Genomic DNA, 24,575 nt, shown 5'->3' with positions numbered 1-24,575 from the left:
GGTTTGGGTGCAGGTGGAAACAAACCAGCGTTGGCTGAGGGGCGTCGGAACTGCAATTTACGTCACTAGGTATTTTAACGAATTGAATAACTTTGTAATTGAGTTGTCGCGTCGCAGGATTGAGCTGTCTAGTAGGCAGTGAGCTTTATGAAAACTTTATACTTCCAAGAGTCGTTGATGAGTTCCATCAGTTATAATAATATTGTTGACTTTTGTTAAGTGTTGTGGAATTATTAGTAAATAGTAAGGTTGAGTTGATCAAAATATAAAAAAAAAACGATTATAATGCAGGTGTTCATTGTTAAAGTTATAACATTCAGTATTGAACAAAAATACGCCTCAAAATATTTTTTTTAAATATTTTCAGTATACAAAATCAGATTGAAACAATACTTTTCTTCGTTAGATCACTCAGCGGTGGTTAGGGATTGAGGACATTTGAAATAAGCTGACAGGAACTGCGGTGCTGAGTATTAATGTACGTCACTAAGTTTTTTTTTTTTAGCAAAAGTTGAATAACTTTGCAATTAACTTGTCGCACAACAGCGGCATGGCTGTGGTGACAAGACTGCTGTGAACTATATGAATGTTGAATGTGCTTCATTGAGATGTTATTGCTTTCAACCTGGAGAAATATGAACTGGTCCGGTAATAATGTCGTTGGGGTGACTTTAAACGACGTTCAAGCTGCGTCCTTTGGCGATTGCCGCCGCCGCCGCTGCCCGGTGTAATTCATTGACCTTTTCCGGGCGTGGAATCTGTACCGATCGCGATGTCGTCCGGGCAATGTCCGTTAATAATGCAACTATTCCGGTGGCGTCGGTATCGATTTACAACCAGGCAGATTTTAGTGCCATAATTACTGCTCATAAGAGTAATAAGCTGTTCGGGTGGTTCCTTTATACACACAAGGGGAGTGATTCGCTGAAAAATGAACTTCCTTCTTCTGGATCAGGCGGCGTTTACGACTTTATGTCCGTCGTGCTCGAATTGATTCTTAACCCTCACGCTCTTCAGTTTTAGGGTTGAAATATTTTTCAGACTACTTAAGGCATTTAGATAAATGATTTGTTATCTCAAATATTCTAAAATCCTTTTCAAAACATGTTTTATAGACACTTCACAATCGATAGAGTTTAAACTGAAAGAAAAAAGTAAAAAAATAGTTCTAAAAAAAAAAATGAAAATAAACAAGTTAACAAGTTGTAAAACTGATAAATGTAGAACGTAAAACAAAACACTCGATAATTTAAAAGAATAAAAAATACTGTGTTATAGAGGGTTACATTGTGCTAACTACCGCGTGTAGTGACTCTGGTTGATTGCGCTTGCTGTGGAGTTTACTTGGTTTATAGAAGCTGAACTTGTTGAAAATTGGAGTTTTTTTTAAGTTTTACATTATGTTTTGTATTGAAGTCATTTCAGTTTGATTTATTGTTATTCAAGATTTTGGTGTTTAACTACACCAAAATCTAGTTTTGAATGTTTTAAAAGTTTATAATCGTAATCTTTTGCTTCAGTTCTATTCAATTTTTCTTGTTTTTGAATGTTTTGTATCATATAAACCACATAAAAAAAATAAATACAAAAATGTTTCTTCGTAATTTGTTAAGTCTTAATTGTTTAATTCATTTTTCGTAGCGACCAACCGTTTAGTGCCTTCTCCGCGCAGATCTAGTTTCGGACGACCTTGAAACCGGCGTATGCGGCAAAAAGTGAACAACAACTTAACTACCGAAGCCTGTCGCATGGAAAATGTTGCCTAATTGGAGGCAAGTGATGCGTGGCCTCTGCGTGCGCGAGACTACAAGGGTCGCGGAATTAAGCTTTGCTTTTCCAAACTTCCAAATATTGAAACCTTCGAGGTCAATTATTGTGGTGGTTTCAAATTTCCGAATGAATTGATAGCCCTCCATTAGGTGGCTGCTGACCTAGACGCAGAAGAGTCTCGAATGGTTCTCGGAATCTGGCTGGCTGGGTTCGGTATAGGAGTGCAATTATGGAATTTGAGCCTTTCACTTTTTGGACCGCGTGGCTATCAGCATCCCTGATGGCGCGGTTACTTTCAGTAGACTGCTTGCAGCCTTCAAAGATGTCCGGCGATTTCGGCTAGCGAAGATTGGAAATGTCGGTGGCCTTTGGTTCGCATTAATTTTTCGGCTTGAAATAATTCTTTGGACAGCTTAACAGCCTGTTCTGTCGACATGAATGTTGGGAAACTACTTGAACCATATTGGCAATGGCATTGGAGTTCGACTACTTTGACAAATTTTATATGTTTGATATAGTTTTCTCTCAAAACTTTAATAGGTGGCAATAACTAGACTTTGATCAAAGAACTTATTTTTTTTTTTAAATTGAAGCAAAATGATATTTTAAATTCAGATAATTTTTTCAATTTATCAAACGACTTTGTTAAACGTACTCCCAAAGCATTTTTTAATTTATTTTAATTTTGGGTGATTCATTTAATAAATATTACATTTTTAAGTTTAAATTAAAGCAATTTTAAAACATTACACCTAATGCTCCCGTCTTCTGACTTTATTAGTTTTTTTTATAAGACTTTACAAAATGCTTGATTGTAAGTCTGTTTTGTTAAAAATTACTCGCTCAAGTTTATCAACAATGATGCTAGTCTTTTTCGTTGCAAATTTCGCCAAGAGAGCGAAACATCCGCATGTGACGCGGCAGCGCAGCATCCAACGAAAGTTCGGCGTTTTCTCTGGTTTTCCACACTCTCTCTCACGTGCGCTCTCACCAAAGTTCGGCCCGACTAGCTTTCGTGCAGTGCACGCAAAACGGACATTAGGTATAAATTCCTAATTTTTAGTATTTTTTGAACTTATGTTCTAGCTTGTCAAATTATACCTAAAAATTAGTATTTTTTTCTTCCTAAAATTTAGGATTTTTTTAGAACACTGAAGTACTTCTTAAAAATTCCTAAATTTTAGTATTTTTTTTAGTTCTAAAATTGCGATTCACGTTTTGACAAGTCAAAACAAAATAATTTCGTGGCTGTGAGTTGGTGTTCCACACACGGAGAAAAAAGAGTTCCCAAAATCGTGAACAAGCGTTCATGAAAATGAGAACCACGAACAAAGTGTTCAAATTTCATGGTACGTTTTTCGAAATCGTACCATGGGATTTGAACACTTTGTTCGAGGTTCCCATTTTCATGAACGCATGTTTACGATTTTGGGAACTCTTTTTTCTCCGTGCAGTGCTGCTGAAAACTTAGGAACTTTGGCAAGGTAAGTTTTGTCGGGAAGAAAAGTGGCTCTCCGGTTCTGCACGGAGAACGGAACCCGGAGCATCCTTGTTAGAGGAAGTGTGGCTCGCGTACTTGTGGAAGAGGAGGAGGAGGAGGACGGAACCTTCAACTCCCGGCGGAATTAAAAAAGCCGCCACTTCCCTCTCGTGCTCTGGAGGACGGATCTCGGGACGGATATTTGCGGGAGAGCTGGAAAGGGGAAGTATAAACGGACCCCAACCGTGGAGATTGTGCGACCGTGGCGATTGTGTGAATGAAAAGTTGTATCGAGTTTGAGTTTGACGAACCATTTTTTATCTTTTTGTGATTTGGTTGGACGTTGCGGGTGTGTGTATGTATGCGTTTATGAAAGTGTTCGTGTGTGTGTGTGTGTGTGTGTGTGTGTGTGTGTGTGTGTGTGTGCTCGTGTGTGCTCGTGTGTGTATGAGAGACTGAAAGTGAATGGGTGGGGGTAGACGAAGAGAAAGAGAGAAAGAAAGAGAAACTGGGAGAGAGAAGAGGAGAGGGAGAGAAAAAGTGGGAGAGAAGAGGGAATGAAAGAGAGCGAAAATGGGAAAGGGAGAGAGAAAGAAGAAAAGGGAGAGAAAGGGGGAGTTTGTGAGAGAAGGCTGGAGGGGAAGAGCGAAAGAAAATGTGGGAAAGAGATAGGGTGAGGGTAGAGGAAGAGAGAGATAGAAAGTAAGAGAGAGAGAAAGTGGGAGTGAGAGGGGCAAAGATGGAGAAAGAGAGAGATAAGAGATATAGTTGGAGAGAGAGTAGGAGATGGAGAGATAGTAGGAGAGGGAGAGATAGTAGGAGAGGGAGAGATAGTAGGAGAGGGAGAGAGATAGTAGGAGAAGGAGAGAGAGTAGGAGAGGTAGAGAGAAGGTGGGAAAGAGAGAGGTGAGAAAATATGGGAGAGAAAGAAAGGGAGAGAGGGTAGGAGAGAAAGAGAAAAAGTTGAATTGAGAGGAAGGGAAGAGAGAGTTAGCAGGGAACAGGAAGAGCGAGAAAATAGAAAGAGAGGGGAGAGAGAGAAAATTTTAAAAATCTCTAATTCCAAACATTTTAAAACTTTAAAAAATCTTATATTCTACAATTCCAATATTTAAAGATTAAAATGTTGAAGTTGTAAAAATATTAAAATCTTAAAATAATAAAAGATATTTAAAATAAATAAATATTGAAATATTAAAATATTAAAATATTAAAATATTGAAATATTAAAATATTGAAATTTTAAAATATAAAAATATAAAAATATTAAAATATTGAAATATTAAAAAATTAAAAAATTAAAATATTAAAATATTAAAATATTAAAATATTAAAATATTAAAATATTAAAATATTAAAATATTAAAATATTAAAATATTAAAATATTAAAATATTAAAATATTAAAATATTAAAATATTAAAATATTAAAATATTAAAATATTAAAATATTAAAATATTAAAATATTAAAATATTAAAATATTAAAATATTAAAATATTAAAATATTAAAATATTAAAATATTAAAATATTAAAATATTAAAATATTAAAATATTAAAATATTAAAAAATTAAAATATTAAAATATTAAAATATTAAAATATTACAATATTAAAATATTAAAATATTAATGTATTGAATTATAAAATATTAAAATATTAAAATATTAAAATATTAAAATATTAAAATATTAAAATATTAAAATATTAAAATATTAAAATATTAAAATATTAAAATATTAAAATATCAAAATATTAAAATATTAAAATATTAAAATATTAAAATATTAAAATATTAAAATATTTAAATATTTAACTATTGAAATATTAAAATACTGAAATATTTAACTATTAAAAAATTAAAACATAAAAAAACCAAAATATTTATAAAAAAGATAAATTTAATATTAAAAATATAGATGTATTGAAAAAATAAAATATAATTTAAATTTTAATATTCATTTTTAAGTGAGAACATTTATGAAATAGTTGTGTTTGATATAAATAAAAATATTAATATCATATAAACCATTGTTTTCTTCTGCCTGCATATCTCTTGGATAATACCTAATTTGATCTTTGATTATTCTTAAGTATAAGTAATTTTCGATCCCTCACGTTTATAGAAAATACCTCAAATTTAGGTATTTATGCCTAGAAATAAGGAATAAATGGTCCGCCATCTTTGATTATACCTGAATATCAGTAATTTTGGATCCCTCATTTTTTCTGAAAATACCTCAAATTTAGGTATTTATTCCTAAAAATTAGGAATAATAATGGTCCGCCATCTTGGATTATACCTGAATATCAGTAATTTTGGATCTCTCACTTTTCCAGAAAATACCTCAAATTTAGGTATTTATACCTAGAAATAAGGAATAATCATGGTCCGCCATCTTGGATTATACCTAAATATCAGTAATTTTGGATCCCTCACTTTCCAGAAAATACCTCAAATTTAGGTATTTATTCCTAAAAATTAGGAATAATAATGGTCCGCCATCTTGGATTATACCTAAATATTAGTAATTTTGGATCCCTCACTTTTTCTGAAAATACCTCAAATTTAGGTATTTATTCCTAAAAATTAGGAATAATAATGGTCCGCCATCTTGGATTATACCTGAATATCAGTAATTTTGGATCTCTCACTTTTCCAGAAAATATCTCAAATTTAGGTATTTATACCTAGAAATAAGGAATAATCATGGTCCGCCATCTTGGATTATACCTAAATATCAGTAATTTTGGATCCCTCACTTTCCAGAAAATACCTCAAATTTAGGTATTTATTCCTAAAAATTAGGAATAATAATGGTCCGCCATCTTGGATTATACCTAAATATTAGTAATTTTGGATCCCTCACTTTTTCTGAAAATACCTCAAATTTAGGTATTTATTCCTAAAAATTGGGAATAATAATGGTCCGCCATCTTGGATTATACCTGAATATCAGTAATTTTGGATCTCTCACTTTTCCAGAAAATACCTCAAATTTAGGTATTTATACCTAGAAATTAGGAATAATAATGGTCCGCCATCTTGGATTATACCTAAATATCAGTAATTTTGGATCCCTCACTTTTCCAGAAAATACCTCAAATTTAGGTATTTATACCTAGAAATAAGGAATAATCATGGTCCGCCATCTTGGATTATACCTAAATATCAGTAATTTTGGATCCCTCACTTTTCCAGAAAATACCTCAAATTTAGGTATTTATTCCTAAAAATTAGGAATAACCATGGTCCACCATCTTGGATTATACCTGAATATAAGTAATTTTGGTCCCCTCACTTTTCCAGAAAATACCTAAAATTAAGGTATTTTGGTTCTACTATTATACCTAAAATATAGGAATTCTCGTACTAAAACGCTATTAGTAATTTTATTACTAATAGCCGATTAGTAATAAAATAACTTATTGCAGTCAGGTTCGATTATACCTAAAAATTAGGAATTTATACCTAATGTCCGTTTTGCGTGTGAGATGTTTGCTCTTTGAGACCCGGACCGATCGCCGGCGATCGCGATCGTGAAGCAGCGCATGGTGGGGAGGCCGAGAGAGGTTGGCAGTGTTTTTACTCAATTTCTCTTTTGGGGCTCTTTTGCTGCTGCATGGTTTGTTGTTTGGAAGCGCTCCTTTCATTTCTTTTGCTGAAGTTGGGTTTCTCTCTTGGGAACTTTTGAGCGGGGGGCGCATGATGTTTGGCTTCGAGCACGTGTGTTTGTGTGTTTTGGCCATCACTTGCATCGCACCTCCATCATCAGCTTGTGTGACGATCGTGCTAGGTTTGGTTTGGCCTATGGCAGGCCAGAGGTGCTCATTCGGGTTGTGAATGAATTCTATAACTGATATAATCATTTATTAGCATCGGCTAATGATATTCGACTCTTGATGACATAAAATTTGACGAAATTGATTATAATAAACAAGCTCTTCCCGGCAAACTTCGTCCTGCCCTTTTTTGGTTCCTGACGTTTCTTGCTTTTTTGCTAATTCAGCCTCCTGTGATCAAAATTTGATTTCACGCAGCTTTTCCCATACAATCTGCAGATTTTCCGGAATTGGTTTCAGAGTGGCCAAAGTTGTCATTTTTGGCGTAAGAACCTTCCTTAGACTTTTACGAACCCAACGCAACAAAAAGCACCTCGATCCGACATTCCGTGTTGAATTGATTCGCGTTCGAACAAAACCGTCGAAATTTTATATATACAGCAATTCCATTTGAAAAGAGCCTAAACCAAAAAAAAAGTTCTCCGATCGGGCTCAAAATTTTTCTGGGGGTTCCTTGGCCAAAATAATTAGACCCGTATTTTTTTGTTTGGCCATTAGGGTGGCCTACATCGTGCTAGGGTGGTTCAAAAAATGGCAATTTTCGTCATTTTTCGCAAAAACCACTTTTTTTCTAAAAATCATATCTCCGCGCCATTTCATCCGATTTTAGCTGTCTTAGACGCAAAAGAAAGGTGATGAGTTTGGCTATTTGGGAAAAATAGTAAAAAGTTCCAAAAATCTAGCTTAACTATTGAAAAAGTCGTATGAAAACTTAAAATGGCGTTTTGACCGTGTCTGGACCAAAGAGCCTATGTCTGAAAATATTTTTATCGGATTCCTCGGAAAATTTCACATAAAATATCAAAAAATTGGCGATGTCGAACCGTACGTTTTGGAGATACGATTTTTTGAAAAAAAAAAACTGCGTTTTTCGACGCGCCACGCGCAAAAACGGGAAAATGACGAAATCGGCAAAAAATCAACTTTTTCCACTAAAACTGCGATAACTTTAAAATTTCAGCGATGACCTATAGATGTTATGGTACCAAAAGTTGCGTCTCTCAATTACGAAAATTTTGGTACCCAGATATATATATATATAGATTAACAAGCTCTTCCCGGCAAACTTCGTCCTGCCTTTTTTTGGTTTCGTGACCAAGTTCGTGACGTTTCATGCTTGTTTGCTTATTCAGCCTTCTGTGATCAAAATTTGATTTTACGTAACTTTTCCCATACAATCTGCAGCTTTTCCGGAATCGGTTCCAGAGTGGCCAAAGTGTCAATTAGTTAGCGTAAGAACCTTCCTTGGGCTTATACGAACCCAACGCAACAAAGAGCACCTCGATCCGACGCTCCGTATTGAACTGATTCGCGTTCGAACAAAACCGTCGAAATTTTATATATATATAGATTAATTACAATTATTCAAAAACGATCAAGAGTTAATTATGCTCATCATAGATTTTTATGCAACTGAAAAAAACATATTTGGGGTTTTTATTCGTATAGTAGCATTGTTTCCATACATAACCCCTAATTCCCTCAAAAGAGGGCGTTATATGAGTCAGATTATTGTCAAGTGTGATATTCTTATTCAACTTTGTCGAAGACCGCCAAACGATCCGAGGTAACCCTGACGAGTTATGGGCGATTTGTAGAAGGCGTTTTTGTATGAACAGATTTCAGCGATTTTACAATCTATAGCAATCGTTAAATCTTTACAGATTTGGCTTAAAATTGGCCCAGTCACTTTTTTTTGCCTAAGGAATCGAGTCAGATGGTATCCCAGATGTCGATTTTTTTCCATTGTAACCCAAGTATGCAGTCATTTTGCTAATGTCCCAGACTGTACTTTTTTTTCTCCAGCAGCAGAACATGTGAAAAACAAGCATGAATGAAAAATTTACTGTAAAATATGAAACAATATAAAAGCAGAATGATTACAGGTGGTAGAACGAGATACATGTCAAAAGAAATACTAACAATGAAACAACAAAAATTTATTACAAGAGAAGTAAAGTTTTTCGCAAAACAACTCTGTAGTTTTTTTTTAAAGGTCCAATAAACCAAATTTTCAGTTTTTGCTTTTTGGGTGTTTTTTAATACCCCTGACTCAAGGCGGTTTCAAAAACACTCAAATAGCAAAAACTGAAAATTTGGTTTATTGGACCTTTTAAAAAAAACTCCAGAACTGCAGTAGCTCAAAATGTCCTCCTGAACAAAGGAAAAATTAAAATTTTAGAAAACAGAATTGGACATTTGAGGGTTAGTTGGTTGCATTGGGACATTTTGGCGATTATGTTCATGCTTGGGACGATTTTTTCAAATGGCCCTATTTTTTGAAAAGCTTCTTCATAAAACAAAAAATTAGACTTGCCTTGAAAGATCCCAGATTTATCTTAGTTCTTATTGTGATGACTGATACTGTTAAGGCACAGTATCGGTGAATCAAAGATCTTCGGATCGAATCCCATCTCCGAAAACTTATGATTAACGAGTGAACTTTTGGATTTTGAATTTCCTGTGCTCAATGCGATCCCAGAGACTTAGTGCATTGAGTAACCACGGATACAGAGTAATTAGGGATGATGATGATATAAAAAAGAGGGTAGAATTCAAGTTCATTTTAGCATTGATGCTCAAATAGGCTTTCGTGGTGCTTAAGTCTCCGTTAAGAATTGATGTTTTCTATGAAATGAAAACACAATTTTTGCAATCAGTCGTGTCAGAGGATTCAAGTGGGTGTGACTGTTGCAGTCTTTAAGATTATCTGCTATCAGTACCACCATTTCTTCAAGTGGCCTCATCAGCTGACCCACACAGGTGACGGCGGTTCATCTCGGATGAGTACCACTGGCTTTTATAGCCTCTGCCGCGTCCAATCGAACTCGACGACTTCGTCAACGGAGACGACGACGACGAGGAGGAGAGACTGCGACTGCTTGGCTGGCTTGACTCAGACCCGGCTGCCGAGAGTTGTTGCTCGCTTCGCTTTAAACATAATTTTGCTTTTGAGCCTGCTTCAGTGTTTGACAAGCCTTCAATGGATTAACATTTTCGCGAGACCCGGTTTTTTGAGTTCGGCTCGGTTGAGTTTTTCGTATTTTTGGTTTTGTTTGGTGCCCCACCAAGTGATTCGATCGCGGTTCGATCGTGTGGTCGTTGAAGGAGCCTCCGCGCATGTAGTCGTCGTTCTTGGGCGCAATTTTTCGGTGCGTGCGCGGTTCCCTGTGTTGGTGTAAGTGTTTTCTTCCCCGTACACACAGGTGTGCTGCCGAGTGTGTGTGTGTGTGCTGTGTTTGCTTTAGTGTTACACCGTCACGCGGACACGCTGACTGTTTGGCGGCGTAACGGAATAGATTAAAACGTGTCCAGTCGTCCAGTCTGCATCGAGTGACTATCACTCTCGTAGGAAGAATCGAACCCCCAGGGATTTCGCATGCAAACATACCCTGCCTTGGACCAACACGAATACCTGTTGAAGTGGTATGCGTAAAAAGAGCGCATGAATGGACGAGGTTTTGTTTTGGTTTTTCGTACTGACTGGCGAAATTGGGATCACCCGAAGTGTTTGCTGGTGTGGCGACCTGTTGATATGCGGGCGAAACAGGTGGTGGAACACAATTTGAAAGTTGTCAGCCGCGTTGCAGCGATACGTACGTCGACACACACACTGGAACGGACGTTGAAAGTGGCCACCGTCGTTGAACCGAACTAGATGAATGACTTGCATCACCTGGTTAATCATACGACGGGTGGTGATGACGGCTAACTTCTGCAAGAAAGACACACTCGCCGAACGCTGGTGATAAGGGGTACAAAGTTGAGGAACTATCTGGAAGATGATCGGATGAAAAAGTTGTTTGTGGTTGGACATTGGACAGGCGCGGTTTTTGAAGTTGGAAGCTGTTGGAACTGTTTTCAAAACTTCCTAGGCTATATGTAACTATTTAATTAAATTTTGAGTATAAACAACAATTGGGCTTCCCCAGCCCCAAAATTATAAGGCAATTTTCGAAATACTTTCAGCTGTAAAATGCTTACCCAATCTATTCACTCGTTTTTTAAGTAATGCTATTCACTTTTGATGTTGACAAAGCACTTTGAAAAGCACACTTGAAGCAGATACTTATTGAAGACTTAAGCGACTTGTGACGTGCCTATTCCTTGATTTTTTTTTTGTTAGGTTTCATAAAATCAGGACAAGAAAGTAAAAATGAATTTTGCGTAGAATCAAATTACGAAAATTTACACAACCATATGATTTTTGTTGTATATATTTTTTAATATAACAAACACAATGATAAAAACCGAATAAATTCATGTTTCCTATTTTGAAATGTAGTCCAAGAATTTTATTTTTTCATAAAAAAACATTTTTCTGGTAATATATTCTTTTTATAAAAAAAAAAACTTTAACATTTGAGTTATTTTAATGAATAATTATTAATTGACCAAAAACCACTCAGTATATTATGGCAAACACATTTTCAAAAATAATCTGTTCAAGTAATTTTATAACTTTATAAATTTTTGAAATATTTATTATTTACAGCTGACTCTATCTGTGTCGATATTGCAAGGGCCGTCGAATGTGGGAGGTATCAAATTATCGAAAAATATGACAATTTCGTAGTGTTTTATAATTATTTCATTACTAACTATTAGAATGTTTTAAAATGTAATGAATACTCCTTCTAGAGGTTCTATGAACTCTTCTCTACCAAGCTCAGTATGATTCCATATCATTCCGTTCGTATTTAATTCGTATTTTTCATTTTACGAAATCGAAATCAACAATTTGTCAATTTCACCCCAAAATTACTACATAAAAAAAAGTTGCAGTATTTTTATTTTTAATTTATGAAAAGTTTACTGATATTCAAATCATTGTAGCTAACTCCAGTTATATTTTTCAGTAATTATTATTTGAAGCATTTGTCAAGCATTTGTAGAGTTTGTGAGATCCTACAAGATTGTCCAGGTTTATCCATTCACGAATACTTGATTACTCAGCGAGACTGAGAGTATATCAGAAGAGTCTGTCAAATGATGATCATTTGGGGGTCATTTGCGATGGAAAAAAATTCACCAAAAGAAATTTTTTTGACGACCACAAAAAATAACTCTCTTCTCTCGCGCACGAAAGATCGGTAAAATGAAACTCAAAAAATCATCATCTGGATTATTCTGTGGAACACACTTACAGGTGTAACGGCACACGTCAAGAAATGATCTTTAAATTTTCGTAGATGACCAATGTATGTAAACAAAGCGAAATCAATGGAACACTTCAATTCGAGCAGTTTTTGCTTTTTTCTACATTGTATTCCTAGTGCGGTAGTTCATTAATATAAGTTGTGCTATCATATGAGATTCACAAAAAAATCTTCAACTGATTGGTTTTCTCCTGGTCGGGAGAGATTTTCTTCTGCGTGTTTCGCCTGCAGCCTTTTCTCGTAACCAATTTCAATGAATTAGCAGTGGGTTTGGTCGAGGAAAGTCAAAACATATATTAAGGTTTGTTGATGTTTGAAAGTTTAGAGGAATAAAGAATCTAAATAATCAAATTTTTAGATTCTAATTTTCCTTTGTCTCCGTATGTTTTGTAAATACTTACTAGTAATATTTACAAAGTTTATTTCAATACTTCGAGCTTCTGTTAGAAGGGATAGAGTAGTTATCAATAAGATACTTCTGGTTTCAAACTTTCAATGATTTTTTGTCAGCATTGTGTAGCGAGCTTTTTGTTAATTTTTTTTTTAAATTTTCAAACATGGACCAAAATATGAGATCGATCCAACCTCTTCAACTAGAGTTATTCAAAATTTCATTGTAAACGCACTTGGCAGAAATAATGAAACAGATGGGAACTAATGATACACTCAACTAAAATCTGTACTCTTCTGGAAAAACATCATGTTTTAGTGTTGTTCCGTTATATGCGAACTGTTGTGGACATGTAGGAGCAATTTTGCCAACTTGAAACTTTAATTATCACAAGTTATCCTAAAAAGTGTTTAAATTACGTTAATTTGTTTTCATACCAAATAACTTTATATTCTTGTGTTAACAAAGTGAAAAGTTAATATACCACTTCTTGTTTTGAATAATTGCCATAGATTTTGAAGTCACAAGTCAACCTAAGTGCATCGGAAAGGGCATAAAATTTCCGAGCTTGTGATACCCAGACATCTAGGTTTTCTATAAAACCCACGTTTTTTTAAATACCTAGGTAAAAAGGTTGTTATGGTTTCATTTGTGCAACCTGCCAAAAATGTACGGACTTTCGTAATTTTTGTTCTCGTGGATCAAACTTACTTTTTGCTCAGGTTTTTAAAAACGTGGGTTTTATAGAAAACCTAGATGTCTGGGTGTCAAAAGATCGGAAATGTTATGCCCTTTCCGATGCCACTTAGGTTGACTTGTGAATCGTGGACTATGGTAATATATTGACATTTAGTTAAATTAAAAGTTTGCAAAATTAAGTTTGGATAAGTTTTATATAGAATTTCCAGAGTTATATAAACATTTATACTAAGTATTTAGTAAACTTTATATTCAATCCAAATTATTTTTTTAATTAGTAAAGGATGCCTATTTGGAGTTCGGAGCCTGCATTTATGGTGATTTGTCAAAAAATAACTTTATTTATGTTAATTTTTCGAAAGGTGTCCAAACTTTTTTTGCATTCGATTGCTGTAATAGTATTCGTTTTAGAAATATTTATAGAAATCATCCTTTCATGAGCTTTTTTGTAGCAAAATTTTCGGCATGAGTTCCTGAACAAAAAGAAGTATGTACTAGAAATCTGACAAACTTAAAATTATTTACATGTTTCATCACAAAATGTGCAAAGTGCCCAAGGGTGTAAATACTTTTTTTACATACTGTAACTTCTAAGCGTCTACTGTGGGTGTAGATAATATATTTTTTAATATAATACACTTTCAAACAGAATCAAAATATCCGCTACCTTTTGTTATGATCTACCCTAACCTAACCCATCGGGCACATGTTCTAAACCGTGCGTCAAAAGTTTCTCCAGCGCTGCGGCGGAGTAGGTTGAAGCCGGGGTAATCCCGCGGTCATTGTACAACCCCTTATGCATACAGTTCTTCTGCACGAGAGGTCGGGGTGTAGCTCCCCGATGCACCGCTCATTACCGCTTCTTGCTCTAATTGTTGTTATTCAAATTCAATCACGTCCGTCGCTCCACCGCGAGAACCTGCTATAGCTGTAGCCGCCGCTGTACGACGGTGACAGTAGTCGGTCCGAATTGGTCAGTAAACGTTGACCATGTTGAGCAAACTCATCGCTATCATCGCACCACGGAGGCCGATTTGGTCTAGTTTGATGGCGATGATAACACAAAGTGTGGAGTGGCTCATCAACGGCCGTACGGCAGCGTCCATAACAGTAGCAAGTGCAACCGACGACCAGCAACTAATGCAATGTGTAAACAGATTCGAAATAAAGGAAAATAATTGAAATAAACAACAACAACATAAACGCATAGCTTTAACACGACTGTGTTTGTGGGCAGTTTAACCAGCTATTTGTGTGTTTGTGCAGTTCAGTGCTGGTGTGTTGGATGCACCAAAGTGACGTGAAGCTAAGCTAGTGCCGAACTAGTGAAAGAGATCATACTCGAGCGGCTGGATTGGTGTACATTTACAAGTGTATGCAAGTTATTGCCTTCGAGAGGCTCGCAGAGGAACGTGATTAGATTATAGACATACATACAATCGACAACCGATTGCTGCGTGGAGTTGCGGCTCGAACACAAATTGGTGAGATAACAGCTTGAACGGCTCAACCAGCTAGGCCGTCAACGCGAGGAGTCCGTGTGAACCGTGCCGAGGCGGATCTTCTAGAGAGACCTAACATGTGAATTTTCTATATAATGTCAATGCCAAACCCGCTGTGAAGGATACGAACGTTTTTTGCTAGATTTTGTCGAAAAACTTTGCGCGGACTCATGTGTCAGTCATCAGGCTTTGTGACTCCGTAGCTGCCGATGTCGTCAGCTATTGCGGGTCATAGGAAGGAAGTGCTACTGCAAAAACCGAATCTTTAGACCCGCAGGTAAGACCGATCAATTAGGCGATCGCAAAAAAAAGAAGTCATTGCTGCGGTAATGATCGGTAGTGTAATGTCGATATTTTGTTGACGTCGCGTTGTCGTCGATGACATTAAAAGTTGAAGGAACCTTCGACCCGTGTGTGCAATGTTGTACTGGCTATTTATGGTGTGGCGGTGGTGCGCAACGCGCAGCGTTGACAGCTATAGAGGAGGTATTTCGAGGCTTTTTCGCAACATCCGGACGGACAGACTCTGATTGGGGTTGGAGTTGGTAGTTTTGCTACTGTTTAGTGAGTGCCTTAAAAAAATGTTCAAATATATTTTGCGAATGATTAATTTATTGAAACTCATCCCAAAAATTTGTTTAGTTAAGGGGCAGTATTAGAAGATATAGCTCGGTTTATTGTAGAGGTAGTTACGAGGTTCCCCGATTTGGACGAAGCTTTTAATATTTGGTTGTCTTTACATGAAGTTAAGTAAAGATAAATATGAGCCCTTTACGACAAAGGGAAGTGGGGTAAAACGGGCATAGAAGTTAGAGGTCCAAAAATCAAAAATCCTCATATGGATTTTCTTAAAACTTGACGAAATCCAATTCTCTATATTTCTCTATAACAAAAACAACTTAACCTTAACTTTTTTTTTGCATTTTTTTGATTTCCTGTGTTCAGGAAGTCATTTTGAGGAACATTTGTTCTTTGAATAACTTTATATTTAAGAGCTTAAAATCATAGAATTATTCAAGTTAAATAAGTATATAAAAATATATCTCTTTTATATATTTTTTAAAATGACATAACCATAAAAGCTTGAAAAATTTCCTTGAAAATGTCAAAATAAAAATAAAATGATATCAGTAAAAATATTTATTAAAATATTTTTTGAATTTATGTTTTAAATAATACATATTTTACAAACTATCTATAAGCTACTATTGCCAGCTGGGAAAATCGGGACTACAGACTGAATAGGTACATGAGTTTTTAGAGCAATGAATTTGGAAATCGGTGTACTAATTGTTTTGTTCTGTTCTGTTTTAACCAAAGTCGTTCAAAACATTACTCAAAAAAATCTAAAATAGCTGTCTAAATTCATTTTATTTGTCCTGATTTGCTCTAGATTTCGGTGTTTGATAATAGAAATAATATGATATATTTTTTCGAATGTAAAATCATACATATTCGTAAATATAACCCCCTAGTCTTTTAAAAATAAAAATCAAATGGAAAATATTCAAAGCGCTAAGCATTTTGAGGATCTGAGTTTTTTTAAAAGGCCGTATAAACAAAATTTTATTTTTTGCTTTTTTGTGTTTTAAAACTGCTTCAAGTAAGGGATATTCAAAAACACTCAAAAATCTTAAAATTGAGAATTGTGTTTATATGACCTTTTAAAAAATCCAGATATATGCACATTTTGATGCTTTTAAAAATTCTTATACTCTTATAGATTACATAATTTTCAATTTGTCATCTATTTCCACAACTAAATCTGAATTTGCATACCAAATTCCCGGGACAAATTTTAAAAATTCCGAGATTCTGGAATTCTCGGTTTTGGAAAAAATCCCGGGAATTTTGTCCCGGGAATTCCCGGGATGGACGCACCATTTATATCGCTAGATTTATGTTTTTTGTTTCATTTTTAGTATTTAAATTGGCATTTGTCTTGTTTAGTTAATGCTTGTTTTTGATAGTTTTTGGCCTATTCTACAACCTCCTATTTCTATTGCCATTACCTTTTTTCTTTCTAGTTTTTTTTTTATATTTTACTGTCACTTTTTCAATGTTTTGCATGTTTTTCACGTTTTCTGCATGATTATTTAAATTGTAAAATTGCGTATATGCATAGTCTGGTACAGTTAAAAAATGCATATTTTGAAATGAAATAAAGAAAATGTTAGTGAAAAAAACTTACAGAAAAAAAATCTTTGGCAAAGTCACCTAAAACAAGTGAAACTTCCAACCCTAAAATTTTCTTAAATTTTAAGAGTTCATCTTTCCAATAGTTTTTACAGATCTAAAATCTAAAGAAAAACTTTACTTTTTTGTTTTATGTTTTAATTGTTTTATTTTTAGTATTTTAATTTGCATTTATCTTGTTTAGTTTTTGTTTGTTTTTAGTAGTATTTGGCCTATTCTACCACTGATATAATTACATTTTGCCTATCTAATTTTTTCACGTTTTTACAGTTACTTTTTAAATTTGTTGCATGTTTTTCACATTTTTTGCTATATAATGGCACCATCATCATTTAAATTGCAAAAAAATGCATAGAGGCATAGTCTGGGACACTACAAAAATTACTGCATAATTCTTTTTACTGAAAATATAGAAAATGTTACTAAAAATCACAGTCAAAGTTAACCCCAAAAAAATGACAATTAAAGTTAACCCCAAAAAAAATGACATTTTTAAAAACATTGTCAAAGTCACATAAAACAAGTTAAACTTCCAACCCTGATTTTTTTCTAAAATTTTAAGAGTTCTTATTTCCAATGCTTTTTAAAGATCAGAAATCGGTTGGAAAATTGATTTTTGGCGATTTTTTAGATCGAAGCCCGTCTAAAGGCGGGGTTAGGTTGTAGAGGGTTAAACATTAAGGTACTTTTCGAACCATTTCAAACAATATATCTAAAGGTTGAGGTTCAGAACTAGATGCTCATACTCAGGTTGTGATTTTGATGTTGTTTGAAAATGATTTGTTTAGAGTAGTTTTTTTAGGCCGTTGCAAATATTTTTCAAAGTTTATGTCGCCCCCCCCCCCCTCCCCTTCAGAGTTGCCCTGAAAAAAATAATATTTTTTCGAAAAACTTCAAAATTTTAATGAAAAATAAAGTTTAACCAACTGAAAACCACTTAAAATGCATTTTCCCGCGTTTATAATCATATTTAGCATGTTTGAACTCCTTTGAAAACATTTTCATGAAATACCAATTTTCATGAAATACCAATGTACAGCCCAACAAAAATATTTTTTTTGAGGAAAAAAAATCCGTCAATATCTCGATATTTTCAAAACTAATGATTGGAAAGCAACTGTACGCCTGTAAAAAGCATTTTAAAACATTTTTTTCATCCAAATGCCCTCCCCCGACTTTGTTCAGAGCCGAGGGATATAAACTTTTAAAAATATTTGCAACGGCCTTATAAAAAAAAATATATATAAAATTAGTTGTAGTAATGCTTTAGAACGAACTTCTTCCCACTGTTGAACATCAACAAAGTATTTTTATACTCATTGCAGCTCTCAAAAGAATAGCTGAAGGGCACACCGTTTAATAGCTATGACCACAATAAAATTCCACCCATTCTGGACAACAAAGTTTTGTTGCAGATTCATTCACAGGCCAACGCGCAGCCTTCTTCCGTCGATGATCTCGTTTATATATCTTTTTTTTCGCACAACGCGTTTCACCCTCCTGTGCCAAAACCTCGCCACAGGTGTTCTCCGATGCTGTCCGCGTGCTGAACTGCTGACTTGCACGACGGCGGTAACTGCAGTACGGTAGGACGTCGATGGTTTGACAACGGTGGAAGACAATCGACGGGGGTCACTTTTTTTAGTAACTATTTTGTGCTCAGAATTTTAGTATATTTGCGTTGATTTGTTAGCAGTCGAGAAGAGAAGATTAAAATGTGGCAGTTTTAAAGCGCAAATTAAAAATAATCCAATCAAATAAGTTTTACTGTTGGCGTAGACAAAATACGTGGTTCACCGAGATGCAATTAAATTTAGCCTCGATCGAATGAACATGCGTTTTCAGAGCAGCACACTTGCTCACATTTGTATGTGTGAAAAAGTGTGCTTTTTTTCGAACACACATGCCAGGTGGAGAGTTCAACGACGATCGAGCTTTTTTGGCCACCGGTCCATGCAATTGGCATGGCGTCGTCCGTCGGGGTGTTCATTGCGCAACATGCTTTGCATACTTCCGGTTTGCGTGACGTGGAATTCCCTGGTCGTCCCCTCCGGGTCCGGCAGTGTTTGCAGCATTGCATGATGCACGGCATAGCGGGCCCCCGAACTTGTTTGTTTAGAGTATGGAGGCCCCTTCGGGTAGGCGTTTAACGACGATGGTGTTGTTTAAGTGGTACCAAATTAGACGAGGAATTGGAACACCCCTACGACCGAGGGGGTAGGGTGGAATGTTTGGCTTTACTGATAAGATTGTCAGTACATTTGACATGGAATGACAGAGGACAACGCTCTGATCGAGTTGAACACATTGGATTTTGACTAGTTTTTGAAGACATTTTCCCACTGTTCAGCGTTGACCAGCTACCTGTTGCGGCAACATTCAGCCGCTAACCCAGGTAGCAGTCGATGAATGATGAACGACAGCCATCGTTAAACGATCGTAAAATTAGCGTACATGCCATTAATACACTTACATTTTTACATTCGCACGCATACACACAGTGGCATCAAAAGTAATACCAGAGCACATGACATTATGCGTAAAAAGTGCAGCAATTTCATCGAGTTTGAACGACCGATTTTGAAAGCGGGCGGCAAGTTCTGACAAAGAAAAACTAGGATTTCTACACAATAAAGCGACCGGTGCAGGTAGAGGCCAATTAGGGTCTTGGCCGAGGAGACGACCGTTTATGCCTCATTTGCGTGCGCTGGCCTACAAATTGGTCGTTCTTAAAAAGCTGCGTTGTGCTCGCTACTCTATGGAAGAGCAATTAGACGGATGTTGGGCTCTTGAAGGGATTTTGGCGTGAACTCTCCGGTGCTGGAACCATAATCGGCCATGTCGGATAATTGTTGCCGATTTGCATCATCTGGCGTGAAGGGTAATGGCACTGATTTCGACAGCTGCCGCCGAAATCGGTGTTGAAATATTTCTCGAAGCAACTTTAATGGGACGTTTGGAGTTGCCCAATACAAATTGTTTCGTTGTAAGAAGATCTTAATAGGGCACGAGACCCCAAAATTCGAACATTGAAAAGAACCTAAAATACTGTACAAATAATTGCTTAACTCGATATTAAAACTCCTGTCTACCAAATTTGTCAGATGATAGATTTAGTGTGAGTGTAGATCACGAGTAAATCGGCGCCGTCGTGCTAACTTGTCGCACGTGCATTTTGGGCCAATTTGAATCAAGAACGCCATTTTGTGCAGCTCGCAATGCCTCACCTTTTGAACTTCACAGATCCCCAAAATTCGATTTCAATTCTTGCCACTTTTAAAAAATGTAAGTGTGACAACTGGCCAAAGGAATTTCAGGTCAGAGCGCGTTTGACGCACGTACAAGTTAGATTACCGTAAACATTTTTTTATTACAACTCGGGACTACGACTACGATAGCACGACGACGTCGATCTGGTCTATTCTGCGGAACACCAATTTTACTACTAGGTACACATGACCTGTCACTTTTCGTAGATGAACAATGTTTGTAAACAAAACAAAATGAATCAGTTCAAGTGGCGCTAACAATATGATTCACAAATAATTATCAAACGATTTATTTTTTTCGGAGAAAGTTTGGAAGCGAAAAAGATCTTGTTTCGTAATTATTCCATCCCTGACGGGTACCCAAAGCAGAGCGACAACGCAGGACAGCACGTTCTGCACTAGCGTGATCGCTGGCAACGAGATAGACAATTTGGCAATGTCTTCTCTTCTTGCAATAATCAGATCGCGAATTTTTCCAGAGCAAGTTGGGATATTTTATAGTGTAAGGATGATCCTATCTCTGAATTGGTTGCGTCCCTGGTTGAAATATTTAGCATGGGACGAAAAAAAAACGAGACATTACCAAATGACCTCACGCTTAAGATTCTCACCAGATTTTGATCTGAGGAACAATTTTGTGGTAGCTCTATTAGAATTTGTCGTGATTGTGCTATCTTGTCGCACGTCGATTTTGGGTAATATTGAATGTTTGGCCCTTTTGAAATTTTAGTCTTGATTTGAAAATTTTGAAAATAATGTTTTCGAAAAGACGGGAAAATTTCACAAATGTTTCATATGTTAACATTGAACATCGGACCATTAGTTGCTGAGATATCGACATTAAAAAATGGTGGGCTGTTTGGGTGATACTAAGAAAACATCAATTTTCCTGTTTTTAAACCTTTGCATTGCAATATCTCAGCAACTATAGGTCGTATCAACAAAGTCCGAAGAAGCAAAATATAGAGAATTTTCTCAGCTCTTCAAACATATTTTTTCCAAAAGTGTGCAAACATGTGCATTAATTTAAAAAAATGAAAAACTGCGACTATTTTCAAAAAAGTCACCTAAATGTGGATTTAACTTGAAAACGGTGCACTTTATCAAAATTTCACTAAAGTACTTTTTGATTGCAAATTTGATTTTACATCGAAAAATGAAGTTGAATTTTTTTTTTTCAGTGTAGTCCGTATCCATACCTACAACTTTGCCGAAGACACCAAATCGATCAAAAAATTCCTTCAAAAGATACAGATTTTTGAATTTTCATTCATCATTTTTATATGGACAGCTGCGAAATTTGTATGGAAAATTATATGGACAAACTAATGATGCAAAATGGCTTCTTTGGGCATACCAAAGGCACCAAAAAAGTTTCAGTCGGATTAAAAAATACAAAAAAAAAAAAAATGGAATGACCGAAATCCTAGAGAACTGCTCATATTCAACAAAAACCGTAAAAACTCCGTGCGACCAAATTTAACCGAACTTCGAGACAATCTACAGAATGGTCAGCCAAACAAAATGTTTTGTTTTTTGTTACATTGCGTGCTGTAGTTTTTGTTTATTCAAGGTCAAACATTAAAACTCGTTTTTCTCGGAACGTGTAATAAGTGCGCTTGAGAAGATTTTGTGATTTTTCCCTAACAAATGTAAAAAATTCCATTTTTACCAAATAAATTCAAACTTCCAGATAAGCTTCTGGGATTTAAGAACAGTGCAATTCCGTTTGAAATCAGTATTGCTTTTTCTTCATACACCCGTGGATCAATCTATAGAGCATGAATTAAGCCGATAGTGCTATAAAAGGAAGACGAAAACACTAAATTAGACAGCCCAGCACCTACTTCCGAGATTCAATTGCTAGAAATAACATCTCATCCCATCAGGTGTGATTGAGACTTCGGCACCACTCACTCAAATGAGGATATAACTTAAGTGTTGCCAACCACTTGATAGTGCGTGGTTATTACACAATCACATAAAAAATCAGAAGTTGAATTGAGTTTCACGTTGTATCGTCCTGAAAATGAAACAAAGTTGGAATCGTCTTCGCTGCGCCGTCCATCATCTGGCAGCCCTGCCGCCAACCTCAACCCAGAAAACAGTGCGGTAATGGCGTAAAATGTGCTTAATGCAAAACACGTTTTTGAACAACCACACTCGCATTCACGCTGTACGCCAGACAACGAAACGGGGTGTACTCAGTACTCAGTTGAGGGGCAAAACCAGAAAAGTGGTCCTAAAAATAAAATTAATAAAAAAATCGCTCGCCGGCTCCGAAGTACCCACAACCGGCAGCCAACTAGCTTCGTAGAAATTAGAAAGTGTTGTGTCGGCTTGTGGACACAAACTTGGCGTCCGAAGGCCTGGTCCTGATGGCGGATGGGGTGGTGCGGCTTCGGCAAAGGGGCGATGTGAGGTAAAAAGGACGTAACCCAAAAAAAGATGCGCGAATTTGTTGAAGAGTGCAAGATGATCCGGTGATCGATTAAGAATAATGGGTACGGATTGACCTCGGAGACCCCCGGGGTGGCTTTGTTTGTGGAGGTGGAGGGTTGGCAAAAGCAAAAATATTTATGTTTCTTCACCTGCCCGCACCGAACGCCACCTTGGTGTACGTAGGGATAGCTTGGAGAGGGTCAGGCACAGTTATTCAAATACGCATAACTTATTTTTTGTATGCGTTATTGTGTGTTGGTCGTGTTACCTTTAAGCCGGCTGTCGTGTTGTTATGATTTGTTGTTGTTTTTGTTGAACTTTGCTTTCCACGTGTTTTTAAGGTATGGTTATGTTTTTTGGATCTGCTATGTTCATCGCAATATGTATCAAAACAGAAGTAATTCACGCTATGTACCCTAACATAATATTCAACGAAAGCGTGAAGCTGGCCATCTTCGTATTTGCATTCCTTGCAGAGAGGTACATGGGAGAGGCGGGAACAAAGCCTTCTTTGATAAATGACCACCGCGGGTCGTGACAAAGTGTCAAGATCGCTAGAGGTCGTATACGCGGTACCAGATGAGAGTGGTGAGGATTAAGAGCTCTGCCTTCCGAAGATGACCTAGTTTGATGTCGTCGTCATCAGAGTGGGAATTGTTTGGGAACACGTTTGGAGTACTTGGTAAAAGTTTAACATGTAGGTTGAGGTAGTTGAATTTCGACTGTTTTGACGAAGTACCCTAAAAAATTCATACGGAAGATGTCGTTAGCATTTTTGTTGATATGTTAATATTTCTTCCTGAATCGCTGGACGCCAACCCAATAAATTTTCTCTTCACACAGTACCGCAGCTCGGAAGGCATGTCGACGGTATAGTGCAAACGTTATTCAGTAATAATATTGAAGATAATATAGGACAACTCATGCTCGCAAAGTTGTTGTACGAAAGCTTGTGAAAAAAACAAAACCGTGTCTTGCGACCGTCTCGTAACGCTCTAACGCAAAATCGCTGTACGGATTCCTCCAATATCCGGAGGTCGTGGGTTATGCGCACGAGGTCGCCCGAAATTAACGACTTATGACCGTCGACACCTTCTTGCAGTCAGTGGCTTAGTCGAGCCTCGATTCATCTCCTGACCAGCGAAACGCCACGCCACGCCACATGGCCGCAGCTTTGCACAGGTTATACCCTAAGCCGCCCCGAAAAAAAATCTACTTATTCGGGGGGTGGTTGCGAAACTTGCCATTTGATCCGCTTCGGGGTTCATTATACTTCTCGCCGTCTGGCCAGGTTCCAGTCCTGCTGGCCACAACATATGAATGCACATTTGGCAGCTGATTAGCGCTTGGCCTGGAAAAATGGTGAATTATGACACACAAACAAACGCACACACATACTGTTGGAGGAGCGGCAGCACGTTTTTTTGGTCATTTTTCTTCTTCGATGCCATGGTTTCTTTTTTCATGGCTTTTTGAGTGAGTTTTGACGAGGTTGATAATGGCGGGGAGCCGTATCGTGTGAAGTTGCACACATATGTATAGCACATACACCTATACATGAGGCGCTACATTTTTGTTATTTGTGAGGTAATCGTTGTAGCGTTTGTTGTTGGGCTTACATGTGTGAAAGTGTGAAATATGGCGATGGGGCTTCGATGACGAATTACTACTAATAATTGAGTAATCACATGGGTCGATAGTAACTTGCTGTAGGAGCGATTAGCAAGATTTGTACATGAATAGAATTTAGAATATTTATACCATTTTTGATATGCAATACAGTCCACCCTAGATTATCCGGTGCTCCATAAAAAAATTCATGACAT

General features: G+C 36.4%; 1 protein-coding gene across 1 annotated transcript in view; it reads left to right on the top strand.

The window, feature by feature from the left end:
* Window positions 1-10,079: 10,079 nt before the first annotated feature.
* The window catches only part of LOC6035539 (protein catecholamines up), a 240,364-nt gene continuing 225,868 nt past the window's right edge, over window positions 10,080-24,575 (top strand). Inside the window, exon 1 of the mRNA XM_038254903.1 lies at window positions 10,080-10,269. The gene's annotated coding sequence lies outside the window, so the exon portion shown is untranslated. The remainder of the gene's footprint in view (window positions 10,270-24,575) is intronic.

Source organism: Culex quinquefasciatus, chromosome 1, assembly GCF_015732765.1.
Source record: "Culex quinquefasciatus strain JHB chromosome 1, VPISU_Cqui_1.0_pri_paternal, whole genome shotgun sequence".
In the NCBI taxonomy this organism is placed as follows: Eukaryota; Metazoa; Arthropoda; class Insecta; order Diptera; family Culicidae; genus Culex; species Culex quinquefasciatus.
The sequence above is the reverse complement of the archived record's forward strand: the minus strand, read 5'-3'. Positions and strand labels throughout refer to the sequence as shown.